The following is a 17760-nucleotide window of genomic DNA, read 5'->3' on the forward strand; positions in this document are numbered from 1 at the left end:
TGAAGATATGTAAGGTTTATACTTTTGTTTTCTGATGCTAGGGATTAAACTGAATCCTATTCATACTATGCAAGCAAGCATCATACCACTGAGTTATATTCCTCAGGCCAAGATACATAAGATGCAAATATGTCTATTAATAAGTATGCTCTATGGACTAGATACACTCTAAAATGCAGAATTAAGTAAGTTCTTACAAAAATATGGAGTATTTGTAAGATACCAGTCATTTAATGAAGCATAAAGCTAGTATCTCTAAATTTCAAAATATCCCGATATATCTTTTACTGACTATGTTTAAATTGAAAATAGGTTTAGAGAATGAATTCTCACATCTTTCATACTTTGAAGTTTAAAATATGATATTAAATAATTCAGATCATTGAGAAAATCCTAAATGAATTAGAAAATACATTGAAACAGTGATAATAAAACTACGATACACTAAAAAGTATGAGATGCTATAAAAGCATTACTAATGGATTTAATATTCTTATACTTTAATGTCCTAATTAAGAGGCTATAAAAAGAATAACAGAACAATTTGAAATTAAAATTAAAAATGTAAGGAAAAAATGATGTAAGATAATTCTAAAATTAATGAAAAATAAAAATATCTATAAATTTCTAGTCATATTTAGAAAATACCAGTAGTACAGTTTTCCTTATATTTGTTCCTGTGTGTATGCTTAATTATATGTAACACACACACATATATGTACATATATATATATATATATATATATGTACAGACATAATTGATTTTTTACCATAGCACATATATACATAAGTACGCTGTAGCTGACTTCAGATGCACCAGAAGAGAGCGTAAGATCTCAATATGGGTGGTTGTGGGCCACCATGTGGTTGCTGGGATTTGAACTCAGGACCTTCAGAAGAGCAGTCAGTGCTCTTACCTGCTGAGCCATCTTGCCAGCCCATGTTTTGATTTTTAAAGTTTCTATTTTAATGAAGAGATCAATGGTGCGAAAGTTACAAATAATTCTTCTAACTAAAATATTGTACTTAATATATTATCATTTCTTCCCTTACCTGGGATACTAACAAAGGCATGATTTTTATTGTTTCAGAATTATTGGACAGGAACTAGTTAAGTTGACAAAAACTATTACATTCCCCTTGTCAACACAAACACACATCCCTTACACAATACACTTTGCATTTCTTGACTCTAAGATCACATATAATTATCTCAATGGATAGTATAGTTCAAGTACTCCTTAAAATTATAAAAATCTCTTAACTGTTGGTTGCTGTAAAACCCAAAGCAAATTGCATGCTTTTTTATTCGAAAAGAGAAGAACAAGGAAATAGTAATAGTCAGATATAAAACCAACCCCAAATCCAACAGTGTAAATAGCCTGATGCCAAACACCTGGGACTCAATAATGATCTGAGCTCCAGAGGTCTCAAAACACTGCTATCACTCATGACACAGTTTGTCCAGTAGGCTTTGGTATTAATCCAGAAATTACTTGATAGGAAAGTTTACCTCGGCGATGATGGCCTCTAATTAATCAGAGTTAACCAGTAACAATTTCCAAAGTAAAGCCAAGGTTCGCTTCAGTGAAACTGGTTTCTTGTTAATTATAGACTCTTAATTTTGTTTCCTACCCTCTTGGGAAGGTAGTTTAAACACTTGATTAGGCCACCTGACTAGTTGCAGAAATGAGAATCATAGTTGACATGAATAGTTCTGTCATATTTTGTTAAGAATGTTTGTTCAAATAATCATGTTTTTTTTCTTCAAGTTGTCATGTAATGTTGGATCAGTTAAGGGACTATCAATGGCTATCATATTTAAATTATGAGATACTAAACTAATGTCCCTCAAGAGACATTGCCACCATTATATATTCCAAAATATATAATGTATTTGTGGCTATATATAGCTATTTATAAAATGGTGAGTGTTATTTTCTGGTTATTTTTTCATTTGGAAATTAAGCAAGATATAAGAATATATGATGTGTCCAGTTGCCTAGGGGTTGGATTATAATGACTATTTTTGGTTGTCAACTTAACTATATCTGGAATTAACTAAACATGCAAACATCTGGGCACACTGTGAAGGATTTTTGGTTAATTGAATCATTTAACATAGGAAAACACTCCTTTAATCCAGATTATTTGCAATAGGATGACCTAGCCTAAACCTGGGCCACACCTTCCCCTGGAAATGTATATAAAGGATATGGAAGCGGCCCCCAGTGTGCAGCGTGCAGGCAGCAGCGCCCCTGGTGGGAGGGCCCAGAGCCTCCTCTGCCTCCTCCCTTTCCTTCCTTGGAGAAGGCCAGTAGGAAATCCATGCGGAGGGTGGGCCCTGGCAATGCCGCAGGAGCCAGTACACAAGGTGTTCCCAGGCAAAGACCAGCAAGGAGAGGTCCATGGCCACGAGGAGCATGTAGAAGACACCTACCATGTTGTGGACATCCAGCTTGCTGCTCATCCCCTCGATTTTGTCTTTGAGACAGATCCCTGGAAGCCACAACCGCTCCAGCATCTCAATCTCATCTGAGGATGAGGTCAGAGTCACTTATTAGGAGCACACTCCTCTAATACAGAATCCAGGCCCCAGGCCCTTCCAATCTTGAAGACCTTCCTACCCAGGACTGAGGGCCAGCCCTCCCATCTCCAGAGTAGGACTTCATGCCCCGCCTAGCTGCACTGTCCCCCCAGGAACTGCAGCAGCGCCAGGTCGATGTGCCTCTTCCAGCGGGAGCCCTTGTGTAGGGCAATGCCATAACCAGTGGTGGCAAAGACCTTGCCGGAGCCAATGGTAACCAGCTTGCAGCCCTCATCCTTGTGGGCCATGTAGTTGAGCACTGCTGCGTCATAGATGAAGGCGTCCAGTTTTCTGAGGACAGGGGCGAGAAAGACAGGGTCAGTCTCGTTTTGATGACCATACAGCCCTCCAGTTACACCTTTCACCAGTAACCTGCAAGTGCCCAGGATCACAGATATTCCCTGTGCCTCTTTCCAACATTGGGAAAACAAGCATTATTCTAAATGCCACCAAGCCCAAGGTTTTGCAGAAGCGATAGTGCCTGGTGGGAAAGCAGTGCTGCAGAAATGACAGCCACTGTAACTGTCAAGGGAACAGGCTCTTAATCCTCATTGTATCTTTCCAAAGAAGATACTGGTTTGGTTTGGTTTGTTCCTCTCTGTAGTCTTGACTGTCCTGGAACTCACTCTGTAAACCACTCTGACGTCGAATTTATAGAGATCACCTGTCTCTGCCTCCCAAGTGCTGGAATTAAAGGTCTGTGCCACCACTAAGAAAAAGAAAGAAAGAAAGAAAGAAAGAAAGAAAGAAAGAAAGAAAGAAAGAAAGAAAGAAAGAAAGAAAGAAAGAAAGAAAGAAAGAAAGAAAGGTTGAGCAAGCCAGTAAGTAGCCCTCCNAAAGAAAGAAAGAAAGAAAGAAAGAAAGAAAGAAAGAAAGAAAGAAAGAAAGAAAGAAAGAAAGAAAGAAAGAAAGAAAGAAAGAAAGAAAGAAAGATATGGCGGAAGGCAATTTTAAAAAACTATTTTCCTGTTTGCCTTCATCTTGTCAAATCCATATATCCCGCTACTGAGACAGTATTAGAGCCTACTTCTTTGGAATCCCAATGAATACTGAAGACAAATTGAGACATCCGGCCTTGTGGGCTGAACAACTACTGTGTAGTTGGGCTTTCCTTCAGGAGGTAGGCATTGTTGGACTATGTAGATCAAAGCCTGTAAGCCTTTCTAGCAAATCGTGTGTGTGTGTGTGTGTGTGTGTGTGTGTGTCCTGACTAATATACAAGTCTGCCACACTATTCCATTCTTTTGCCCTCAGTAACCTACAGAACAAGACAGAACTTATACCTAAAAGTACACACTGATTAAAACAAATAAATCACACCTCTCATAATAGCAAGCATATCATAACGTAACAAATCTATCTCTATTAATGACTATAATCTTTCATTTAAAGTATCCAAAACAGTATCTGAGGATCGATACATGCTAGCTCTGAACAGAATCAGAGTGAATAAAGCAAAAATTAATCTCATAGGAAAGAGAAATGACTTAAGAACCCAAATGCAAGTTAAAAATAATTCAACTAACCCCTTGAGAAGTGTAAGAAGATATTGCACCCATAAAACAAGGACAGAAGCCACCAGAGAATAACTGTTAGTAGAATCCAAAAATTTAATTATAGTTACAAAAGAAATCAGTCAATATACTTAAAAAATATTCAAGCAAACCAAATTTAATATTAAAAAGGCTAAAGAAGTTTGTTACAATGCCTGGTTTATATATTTAAAGAAATTATATGTGTATGGCATATGTACATTAGCATTGCACATTTTTATTTTGGGAGATCAATTCAACTATATTAGGGTATTAATGTAAAAAACACAATAACTTTAAAGCCATATTAAATACAATGTTATATGCCATAAATCCACATACAGATAATTTCAGGGAAATTTCAAGGCTTCAAAGACAATGAGAAGATCAAGAATTACTTTAGATAGAAGATAATAAAAGGATAAACACAACAAATCAAACTAAATAGAAAAAGTATATGTTCAAGGATATCAGGTAACATTTTCAGATTTGAATGGAAAGTTGTTTTAAATAAAATTTTGCATATAGTTAATCTGTCTATTAAAACATCTAAGAATAAGTACACTTTTAACAAAACGAGACAAGATCTGCAAAGCTTATTATTCACTATGAAATATAAATATAAAAAGAAGAAATATGCAATGGAAATGAAAGAATTACAAAAAGATCACCCTGGTTATAAAGTGTTGCTCCTCAGTATACGAATTACAGTGGAAGAAGGTCATATCTGAGACATGCTAGAAACCAAGACAATGAAATCACCTAGGAATCTATAAGAACGATTCTAGCTAAGACTCTAAGCAATGGGGGACATGGAGCCTGAACTGGCTATCTCCTGTAACCAGCTAAGACTTCAAATATAGGGATTGAGACACAAATCAAGTCACAAAATTTTAGTCTCACAATTTGTACTGCCTACAATTTATCCTGGGGTAAAGATGGAACAGAATTTGAGGGAAGGGTCAACCAGTGACTAGTCCAGCTTGGAACCCTTGCCTTGAGAAGGAGCCTACCCCTTATATTATTAATGATATTCTGCTATACTTGCAGACAGGGGACTAGCATAACTATCATAGAGAGGCTTCATCCAGCAACTGATGGAAACTGCTGCAGAGACCCACAGTTACAAATTAAGTGGAACTTGGAATCCTGTAAGGGGGGGGGGGGAAGGAGGTTCGAAGGAGCTAGAGGCCTCTCCTTTTCTGAGGAAAAGGGGAGGATGGGTGGATGGGGGTGGGAGAGAAGGTAGAAGGGAGGGACTAGGATGAGAAGAGGGAGGAGAAGCTTCATTTGGGATATAAAGTGAATAAATAATAATAAATAAAACTTAACAAATTATTCATAAATAACTAGCAAATCACATAACAAATAAATCACTTATTTAATACAAATGTATTATCAAAAAGAAATACTAAGACATCATCGGCAGCTTTTACAAGGACTGATCTCTACTGAGAAAGAGGGCTGGTCATGTCCCAGGTTTTGTAAAGAATTGCAGATATATAGATGTGTTTATTTTGTGATTTTAATTATAAAACATATATTACTTAACATCTACTTTGTCATATTAAATCAGAACATTCTAGCAGCATTTGATTCAAATGAACACAATTTTTAAATAACTGCTCCTAAGGTCATTATAATTTGCACTTCGAAATTGAACTACTGTCCCCAAAGACCATATGATGTAAACAATTGAATCCATCTTGAATCCTAATATAGAAGTTTAAGATAACCATGTTCCTGACTTCATAACATATTAAATATACCCTCTGTTTTACTCATTCCTCTATTTCCTCTATTTATTTATTCACTTTTCCTGTTAACTAACATTCTATTACTAAAGTAATCACTCTATTGAGACACATAAATTGCAATTTTTTTTTTTTTTTTTTTTTGGTTTTTCGAGACAGGGCTTTTCTGTATAGCCCTGGCTGTCCTGGAACTCACTTTGTAGACTAAGCTGGCCTCAAACTCAGAAATCCGCCTGCCTTTGCCTCCTGAGTGCTGAAATTAAAGGCGTGTGCCACTACTGCCTGGCATAAATTGTATTTTTAAATAATTTTTTCATGAATGAGTTGCTTATAATCTTAACTCAATTTAAAAGGCATCATGTCTCACATTTTATTCTATTTCAGCTTTACACAGCTGTTGTACCAAATAATAAATCAGAACCTGGAACAATACATACGGCATCTATAAAAGTGATAATACTACAATGAACTTTCAAAATTATTTTAAAATATATAGTTTTATAGGATAAACCTAGATCTGAGTAGAGAGATTATTTATTTTATTAGCCATAAACTTTTAAAGATACCTGGTCTCCTATTGCTCCGCCTTACTTGCTTTGGAAGGCAGCTAAAACAAAATGCACATTCAGCACCATCCTTCTTTGGAAAGCTTTAATTTAGTTGCCCTGGACTTTTTTTTGTTGTTGTTGTTTATTAGCACTGTGTTTAGAGTAGTTATTGTATTTACATTGATCCCAGCACAAAATTATTTCAAAATTCATGAAAAGCTGTTAACTATTAATCATGGAGACGCATTTTTTTCAAGTGAAGATTTTATCTACATAGCTTTGTCTTAAAAATAGCTTTCCAAAGGACATAAAACTATGCTCTGTCACTGGACAACTACCATAGTCTATTCCAAAGTAGTGCTATGTTTTTATGTGGACCCTCATATTGTCACCTAATGAGATGTACTTGACCATCATATATAATATAAAAACTGGTAAAAACAAACAAACAAACAAACAAGAATCTGAAAGACGTAACTACTCTGAGTGTCCGCAACAGCACCATTTCTACATATGTAGGATGGCAAATTATTCCATTCCACAGATGCAAGGAGAGGAAGAAGAGCTACCATCTGTCCCTGACACGGCTGACTACTTATCCAGGGTGTCTTAGGAGAAAGCCGAGTCAAAGAACCTCAAACAGAACCTTGTCTGAAAGGAAAATGCAATTTTATATGGCATTCCTTTACAGAGATTCTTACTTAAAAACTACATGATGAAATGGGAATTATGAAAATCATGATGTGATGAGATATAAAAATTTAAAGTATAAAACAAAAAGTTCCTAAGCACATACACAATTGTTTCCAGATACAGAACTCTTAATAAGTAGAAGTTGGTGCCTTAATTTTGCTCACATTTTAATAACTTTGAAGAAGCTACTATTAAGAAAAATGATAAATGTACATATCTTTGGAGGTAGATTTTTCAATTCTAATACCTTAGCCTCATGCATATTCCCAGCTCAGCAATAAGACCAAAATTAGAAAACTCAATGTTGCCTATATGTGCATGGGTGTGGGCATCTGTGGAGCATGTGAATCTACCAATAGCAGTGCTCTACCAATAGCAGTGCCCTCAAAGAAGAATTATTCCCCCTCCTCCAGAAATCATCAACTGTCAATAACTCCCCAGTTAGGGTAGGACTTACTGGATTATAAAAAAGCAGGGAGTGTAATGGGGGGTGGGGACGTGAATTTATTGGTAGAGATACTGTGGTAGTTGGAGGGGGAAATAGGGGTTAAATATGATCACACTATGTGCATAATATATGGAATTCTTAAAGAATCAAAGATTATAAAAATATAAAGATAGAAAATAAGTCATAGGAGATACAATCTATGTCAGAGTAATTCATGGCAATTGTAGAGGAATTTTAATACAGCAACATGGCTGCTTTGGCAAGGAACCATATCCAAAGTTATGGAATGCAGATATGCCCTGGATTACAGTATGATCTTGCTGGAATACTTTGTACACACCTTTAATCCCTAACAATAAAGGTTAGTTTGAAGAAGGAAGCAACCATGTTTGAAAGTGACATCTAATTGAGGGGTAGACAAAGTGATGAATCAGAAAGATGTGACAGAATAGTGAGAATGGATAAGTCCAACTCACAGGGGAACATCAGAGGAAGAGATGCTACCTAAGAACAGTGAGAGAGGAAAAAAGGTATGTGGTGCTTGGTGGGGATGTGTGTGTGTGTGTGTGTGTGTGTGTGTGTGTGTGTGTGTGTGTGTGTGTTACAAGGGCAGTTCTACAGAGATAAGTTACAAAGAGGACAAGCTAGGCACAGGTGAAGACGGAACCGGACAGAGAATAAGAAGGAGCTAGAAGGTTAGAACATAGTTAGTATGAGGCCAGGCAGAGCACTTCAGGCAGAAGTGGAGAGAAGCCAGATTGAATTAGTCATCTTCGATGATTAGATTGTATGGAGGCTTGAAGAACCCAGGCCTAGGGCTAGTTAGAACAGACAAGGAATTGCTCTGGGATCAGCCTGAGTCATGGATTTGTACGGCTTGGGTGCGGCTCTCATCTCATCACTTCATCTGAGAAAATAAAAGCGACATTTTCAGGGCAATAGTTAATATTATTTATGTGTCATTACAGAAAAAGAATTAAGAAACATATCATATATTATCTCATCTCTAACGCATTCTGTCACATTCTTCCCTGATTCATCACTTTGTCTGATCAATTAGATGTCAATTTCAAACATGGCTGCCTCCTTCTACAAATTAATCTTACCTTCATTGTTAGGGATTAAAGGTGTGTACTAGTGGCAGGTCTTTATTCCAGCCAGACCATACATATATATGATACAACTTACCACCCAGGTCTGTTGGATTACATCAGATGCATGATTCCTGCTGACATTAAGGTGTCTTCAGGCCCATGGTCTCCATGAACCCGCTGAGACTCCAGGATCTCCGGCCATGTCCTTTATAGTAGTTAGAAACTCTTTGCCTTCTTAGAATGTCACTTCTTCGATTGTTTTCAGGCCAGTGAAATTACAGTTCTCTGAGCACTTCTGCTCTGTCTCCCTGAGTAATCCCTCCCGCCTGCCCTTCCTTTTCTTCCTTTAAAGACCTTTATCACTATCAGGGGAATAACTAGGTAATTGAGGATAATCTCTCTGCTTTAAGTCCAGATTATTAGAAACTTAATTTCTCTCTGTTCTGTACAAAAAGGTTTAACATATTCTTAAGAAATAAAGGACTATGTTACTGTGCAGCACAATTATTGTACCCAAAGAACATGTATTTTGAGTAATATGATCAAAGACTCAAGCAACATGATGTTAAAAGACAAAGAATAAGCAAACACACACACACAACACATACACAGACACATACTCATATACAGACATAAACACACACACATATACATACACACACACACACACACACACACACACACACACAATGACACAATGTTTGTTAAAATGAAAAGAAATCAGCAGTTATCTATGGTTGTTTGGAATAGTAAGATAAAATAGAGTAAGATAGCAGTAACTCTGCTGGTGTGGATTCATGTCTACCAGTGTTTTTAAGTATGTAACATTGACTCCAATCTGATATAATTATATTTTTTTCTGTAATGACATGTACATGATATTAACTATTGCTCTGAATCATACATTATATCTTCTATATCTATGTAGACACAATTTTCCACTTTTAAATTTTTATTATAATCTTTCATTCTTTGAGAACTCCATTTATTTATGCACAAAGTATGATCACCTTCATCCTCTACTTTCTATTCCAACTACCACAGTATCTCTGGATACTTTCAAACTGTTCTCATTCATAAGAATATACTTTATCAGCTTATAGTGGGACCACATTTGCTTCATGCACAAATTACCTAATGGTTGAAAAGTTGTTGTAGGCCGGGCGTGGTGGTGCACGCCTTTAATCCCAGCACTCGGGAGGCAGAGGCAGGTGGATTTCTGAGTTCAAGGCCGGCCTGGTCTACAGAGTGAGTTCCAGGACAGCCAAGGCTACACAAAGAAACCCTGTCTCAAAAAACCAAAAAAAAAAAAAAGAAAAAAAGAAAAGAAAAAAAAAAGAAAAGTTGTAGCTCCAACAGCATCCACTCTGCTCTACTTTCAAAGCGTTCTCTCGTTCTATAATCCAGTTTGAACAAGTAACCACCACTCTGCTCTACTTTCAAGGCTTTCTTATTCTATACTCCACGTTTTCCCCTCTATTAAGGCAGTCAGATCCAAAGCCAGGAAGTTAAAAACATCCTAAGTTTGGGGTTTTTTTTTTAATCATACATGGAAAATATCACTTCTACTTACATTTGTTGTTCATTGCAGATCCACACAATCAAACCAAAGTAGAAAAGCCAGTGACTGCACCATTGGTAGATATGTAATATGATCATTCATAGTCATCAGGAGCTACTCATAAGCACTAAGATGCTGCCCTTCCTTCGTACCCTTTTCCAAGTAAACTGTCCATCCTAGAAAATTGGAGGGTCATAGCCTGGTGACTCCTGTTTCCCATGATTCCTTAAAGAGCTTGCCAGATAACAAAGGGAAAATGTTGCACAGTGATCAATAGCTACAGTGTCCCCCAGAGTTCATATGTTAACACATGAATCCCCAGTCCCGAGATGTTTGGAAATGAACCCTTTGTGTGGTATTTAGAATTAGATGTGTTTGAGTGCATAAGATCGTCATGACAGAATTAAAGCTCCTTTGAGAAAAGGCACCAGTGAACGTGCTCCTTGTCAGTCTGTGCCATGGGAAGACATGCATAAAGACAGGCAGGCCATCTGCAGTGAAGTAAAAGAACCTTCACCAGAGACCAGCTCTTTGGTACCTGATACAACACTCCACCTTCTTCTGTTGGGCATGTACACCTGTCCAAGTCACTTCGTTTATCTTACTCTGTTAGGTGTAGAAGCAGACTAAAAGATGATGGTTTTTCTAACCCAGTTTCAGGTGTAACCCAGACCTACAGACAGCCAGTGCTCTATGCTTCTAACTTTTTTCCTTTACATTATGTGTACTATTAAGTAGGCACTGTGAAAACACCAGGGCAGAGCATTTTCTTACAGAAGAAATGAAATAAATGGAGAGAACTGTTTCTGTAGTTGCTTTAAGCAGCATTGCACTTGGGTCAAATACTGCTTGCTTTTGAAAATAGCTTCATGGCCTAGATCTTCATTTTCCTAACAGTTCTCTCTTTCTCTCATCTCTCATCTCAGGACCTCATGTAGCAGCTGTCTGTCTTCCTCAAATTCCATGACAATGCCCTGTCACACACTGTCCCCCCGACCAACAACTCTTTCTCTCAAATGCTTTATTTCTCTTTTTTCCACTCAGAATAACTTCCATTTGTGGCATTTATGTATACTTATTGATGAATTATAAACGATTCTTAGATTAAGCTTCTCCCAGCTTCTTTATTATCCACCACATCCATGATCAGGATCAGTTATAGGGCCAGGTCTACAAATGCTACTGGAAAGAATGATACCTAAACAGCAGAAACAAGTCCAGCTAAAGCTTGCCCACTGTCTTTGTTGGCATTTCTATTGTTGCAGTGAAATAACATGATGGAAGAGCAAGTTAGAGAAGAAAGAATTTCTATGGCTTATATTTCCACATTGTAGTTCAACGTTGAAGGAAGCCAGGACAGAAACTCAGAAAGACAGAAGCCTGAAGGCAGGAGCTGATGCAGAGGCCGCAAGTGGTGCTGCTCACTGGCTTGCTCTTCATGGCTTCCTCAGCCTGCTTTCTTGTAGAACTGAGGCTGCCTCACCCAGGGATGACTCTAACAGCAATGGCCTGGGCCCTCCCCCAGCAATCATTAAGAAAATGCTTCACAACTGCATCTTATATAGGCATTTTTCTCAGTTGAGGTTTATTTTTTTTTTCTTCCAGATAAATGCAGCTGTGTTAAGTTGACATAAAACTAGCCAGCATACTCACCATGTGTGCATCCTTTAAGGTAGTGGGCAAACTACAAGAGATTTGAGTCAGAGGAAGATGAAGTTCTTGTACCTGTGCAGCCCACATCCTTAGAGGGAAGATACTGCTTAAACAGGATGAAAGTGCTAAATTCTAAGTCCCTGGGCTATCTAGACTGATGTTCTTGGTCACCAGGAAGTGTCAAGTATAGATTATATCTGATGGAGTGAGCCATAAGTCTTAAGTCAAGTCAGTTATTGATTGGTTACTTTCTAAAGTCTTGTGCCACCATTGCCTTCTTGTAGGCAAGACACCATTGTAAAGAACGGGTTTGGGTTCGGCTTGCTGTTTGCGTCACTCAGAGCATGCAGACTGCCTTCCTATACCAAAGATGCTAGGACATAGGGGTAGAGCCTCTATGTAGGCACTAGCTCCACATCTACACGTTCAACATGCTGTATAGGTGTTGTCTTCAGCAATGGAACTTTGCTGTCACTTTGGGAAGAGCAATCTAAAGTCTTGGCAACATCCTAGCTTGTTTGGGAGTGCCCCAGGGAATCCCATGGCTGACATTTCAATTAGAAATAACCCAATCCAAATCCTACAAGTTTTGTTTGGTGACAAGATATGGCCAGTTGTGATTCTGTTTTCCCTATTCCCTTAACAATTTCATTTCAATCACCCTCGTAGATGTATAGATTTTAGGAAGTTCCTACTGCATTAGGTTTCCATACTACCCCTAATATGTGCCTTACCTTTGTCTCTTCCTGTATTCCCTCCCAAAACTCCTTGTCCTCTGCACTTGATCTTCCCATTCCAAGCCCCCTCCCATCTATTTCTCTCTGTTTTATATTTCCCTTTTTCTAAGGAAACCTTTCTCTTCCCTTGCTCTGTACCTACCCTTTGTACCTCTATGAATTGTAGCTTGGTTATATTGAGTTAAATGCTAATATCCACATATAAGTTAATGCAAAATGTATTTGTCTTTCTGAAGCTGGGACATCTCACTCAGGATGATCTTTCTTTTAGTTCCAGCTATTTGTCTGCAAATTTCAAGATGTGATTATTTAATGACTGAATAATACCTCATTGTGTAAATGTACCACATTTTCTTTATCTATTCTTCTATCAAGAGATATCTAGATTGTTTGCAATTTCTGAGTATTTTGAATAGAGCAGCAATGAACATGACTGACCAAGTGTCCTTGAGGTAGAATTAAGCATCCTTTGGATTATAACTAAGAGTGCTGTAGCTGGATTTTGAAGTAGATCAATTCCTGAGGAACTGCCACACTGATTTCCATAGTGGCTGTACAAATTTTCATTCCCTCTAACAATGTATGTTCCTCTTACTCTACCTCCTCAATGGCATGAGCTGCCACTCATTCTTGTTCATCTCTATGCCTAGTTTCTGTAACATATATTTTGTATATTAGCCCTCTATTGGATGTATAGTTCATAAAACTCTTTCATATTCTGTTCTTCTTGATTTATAGTTACCTGTGCCTATATAATAAAGACAACTATAAAGGTGGTATTGTATATACCTTTATATACTTTAAGGTCATGTTAGCCAATGAACAAAATCAATGAAACACTGTAAAATTCGACATATGTATAATCATATGCAAGTATGAGTAAGTGAAATGTGTTGGATGTCAAGTCTGGACTATGCACTGTAAATATCTTAGAAGGACAGGTTTGAACCTCACAAGACAAACTTATACATTTTCAAATTCCCAGTGAGGCACCACACTCCAATGAAACTCTTTTCTCCTTCACCCCAAAAATTTCCCCCCAGTGACCCCAGACTGAGCTACACTGCCACCTTGACAGTTAAACCCATCATTGCACCAGTGAAACAGATACCAGAAAAACCATTGTTTATAACATTGTAGTTGTGTAATGTTGGTAAGAAAAGGGACTGGTATCTGCAGGTGTTTGGGAGTGTAATCTTTCTACAGCCATGCAGCTGGTCAAGGCGGAGATAAGATTTACACTAATGTACTACTGTCCTTGGACTTAATCCCTCACCATCTACGTCATCCCTCCCCTTTGCCTTTTTCACTCCAAAAATTTCTCCCTTATATCCAGGGTAATAATTTTTAAACAGACATTTTGACCAGTTGCATAATGCATGCTTCTTTATATATGAAATCAGATCCAGCCGCATCTTATCTGATGAGCAGTGTGTGACCAAGTCTGCCAAGAACTGCCTTCCATGACTTAATCAGGATGAGGCTGCTCCAGGAAAGCCAGCAACTCTTCAGTGACTTTCTCCATGAGCACAGGAGGGGAGGGCTTTCAAGGAACAGAAGGAAGGATCAAACTCCCCTGTTTCCAGTCTGTCTTGCAACTGTTCTCCTCTGGTTTCTGGAGTGAGTTGCTCTCCGTTTCTTTTGTCCTGGTGATAGTATAAGAGGAATAGAAAGCCCACACTGGGTAGTGCTGGAGCGAGGAAGACTGGATGCCAAAAATGTCCCCTCAGTCAGCCCTTAGAATGCAAAGGAAAGCCTGGCTTGGCTTGACAACACCAGACACAGGACAAAGACCTGCATAGACACAGATGCCCAAGCTATTGTATCCAGTCTATTTCCTGTCATTTAAACCCAGTGTCATTTGTTATTCAACGCAGTCTGTATTTTGGAGATTCAATTTGTAGGGTCTATCCACACATGGTAAATTGGTGTGTATTATCTCAGTTCATTTGCTTGAGGACAGGTGTTCACATCTAAGAACCAACAGCCCCATCAACAGTAATTGGTGCCTTGGTTGGCAGGCTGAGCCTAGAGGGCAAGGACTAAAAGTGCATGAAGAATGAACTAATAATAATTTCCACACGAAGCGTAGCGTATTTTACTTGAGGCTCTCAAAGCACATTTTAGGCATTCATCCTTTCTCACTCCGGCACGTCACGGGTGTGGGCTTGCCTTGACTCTCATTCTGCTGCCAGGAATAAAGACAGCAGAGAGCATCTGACTCCAGATACTAGAGGGGACAAACGGCAGGACTGAGAACAGAAACTGGGGAGGCCTGGTCCTTCCTTCTGTTCTGTGAAAGCTCTCCTCTCCCGAGCTCATTGGGCTCATTTATTATTTAACACCTTAGTGAGGATATTGAGGAATGTAGGCTAGTGAATTCAATTTTGCCAAGGTTAATTAATTCTAAGCTGCTTGCAAGTCTGTGGAGTGGACAAAGCCAGACAACATAGTCGCAAATAACAGACCCAAACACACAGTTTCCAAAAGCTTCAAAGGTCTCTAAAATGTAAATAAAATCATTATCACACAATGAACATACTTGCAGTAACACATAGATTGGGGAAGTGTTCCAAAGTGAGCGGAGAATAGTCATTCGGAGACACGTCTAAAGATCTCTATGAAGAGAGGAAATTCCAGAACGGAGGAATTTCTTAACTACATTGCTAATGCCATTTCAGAATACTCTGCCTGTTAAATTCACTTTTAAAATATGAAATTAGAAAGCCCTGTGCTAGTGGATTCTATTAATAATGAGCAGAGAGAAAATGGAACATGTGCCCTGCAGCTCAGGTGAAAAGACATAATTAAAAAGACTGCACTGGAAAGTGATTTCTACTTCGCAGATGGCATCTGGCTTCCACACACTTGCAAACGGCCAGATACAAAGCAACCAACACTTTCAATTAAACTCTTTCTTATTTGTAACAAATATAGTTATTTATCACTAACGGAGGCACTCCAGTGGATACACTGAGTAAACAGAGGAAAAAAAAAGAATTGATTGCCAACTTTTCTCTTCACGGTTAAGTGTACAAACATGAAATAAATCCAAAGAAATGAAAACTGTCTCGGGTTTGGTGGCTCTCACATCTATGCTTCCTGTATTTGCAAGGCTGAGGAGGAGAAAGATTGCTGAGAGTTCAACCTAGCCTGTGGAATGAAAACATGTCTTTAAAAACTCAAAAAGATTTAAAAAGCTGTAACAAAAAAAAAAAAAAAAAAAACCGCAGTGGCTAACTGCAGGACACAGTTTGTGGGTTAATGGGTTGCATGCGATGCTAATCCAAAGAATATAAGGACACGCACCTGGCTGAGGCTGAAGACTCTAGGATTGAGCGGGTAGCATTCAACTGTTTGTGGAGAATGAAGTATATTTTCTAGTCCATCCAATTGACCTAGTTAAAGCACCAAGCCTAGGTGGACAAGAGGAACATAAAATTATCTAAATTTCTTTATAAAGTGCAAGGCTGTCAGCTTCTGTGTGGCATAAATACTGAGATAAAATGAATGATCTCTACCATGACCATATTTTAATGTATTTCTCATTTAAATTGAAAACAAAAATGGACAGGAAGTTAGAGAGGCAAATACACACTGGGAGGAGCACAGTGACAGATGGAGATGGAGGAGGATCTAGGGACGTGTGGTTCTACACAAGGGCCGTGATTCCCCTAACCCCTTGCAGGTTACTGGATTTTATACTGTGGAGAGGTCCAGCCATCTTAATTAACAAGCTTCCTGTTACGCTGGCTTCTACAGATAACCCAGATGGAGGCTCTGCTTGCCACACAGGCCCCATCTCTGGTTCTGAGACCAGATGGTAAAGAGGGACTAAATGCAAGTTACCAGGAGCGCTCAGAGTGCCCAGATTGTCACTGGCACATATAAAATACCTGAGTAACATCAACCAAAATGATATAAGGTTTATTCAGCTCATGCTTTTAAAATTCTATCCACAGTCGCTTGACTTCACTGCTTCTGGGACTGTGGTTGACCAGAACATCATAGTAGGGACGCATGCAAGGGTCTTTCACCTCAGTGGGGGAGTGAGGAAGGGAATAAGAGAGGTGGGAGGGAGAGAGAAGAGAAGAGGAGAGACCACTAGAGCACTCCCTAGCTTTCTGAGGTACATCTCTACTGACATCTCCTCCAACTAGGAGGATACAGTCCTACCACTTTCAACAGCCCAACAGCACCACCAGCTGGTACCAAACTTTTAACAATGAGGACTTGGCACTCTGGCCTCAAGCTTTGCTTTAAAGAATAAGTGTGTTCTTCATTCTGAACACATAGTAGCCCCACATTACATCACGTCTCCGATGGATACTCCCTGTGACTGTTCACATCTCACTCACTCCCTTGCCAGTGCTGTGTATCTACTTTTTCTTCATTCTACTCCCTTGCCAGAACCTGCCTGTTTCTGGACCTCTACCTGGCAACATGTTTTGGCTGCATCCATCTTGCCAACACCAGCATCTGCCATCAGGGAAGCCAGTTCCCTAACACACTCACACACAGAAGAAGTAATTGAGAATTTAAAGCAAGAAACAGGGAGAAATCTGCTTGTGCTTATCATAATATTATTGATATCATTGATATCTTCCACATGGTCTTTATCTTCATCCCACAATTTGGAACCCGTAAGGAAAAGAACTACTGAACTCTCTTCTGGACTCCACCTGGTTTTCCTCTGCTCCTTTTTCCTTCTCTATCAACAGACCCATTTATATTCTCATTAATTCAGTTGCTGTGGGTTTACACGCATATGTTCACTGGAAGATATTTAAATGATTGTGACCTCAGATTGGAGTGAATAAAACCCCTCATTATTTAAAGAGTTTAGCATATTCAATGAGATAAATGCTAAGTAGATCATGTGCAGACCATGCATGTCTCTATTTATTCTAAATCAAAGTATATAAAATGAATTTCGATAAGAGCAGGAGACAGTCGTGAAAAGACACAGCTGTCATGTCTGAGTAGCTCCAGGCACATACCTGGTGAATCCACAACCTAGTGTATTAGTAAGTTTGTTGTTCCTGTGATAAAATTCTGGGACCCAAGTGACAACAATCTTATGTAAACTATTCCAGAGGGGTAGAATCAATGATGGCAGGGAAGACGTGGAGCACCTGCGAGAGCAGAAAACT

Source organism: Mus pahari, chromosome 15 (genome assembly GCF_900095145.1).
Source record: "Mus pahari chromosome 15, PAHARI_EIJ_v1.1, whole genome shotgun sequence".
Lineage (NCBI taxonomy): Eukaryota > Metazoa > Chordata > Mammalia > Rodentia > Muridae > Mus > Mus pahari.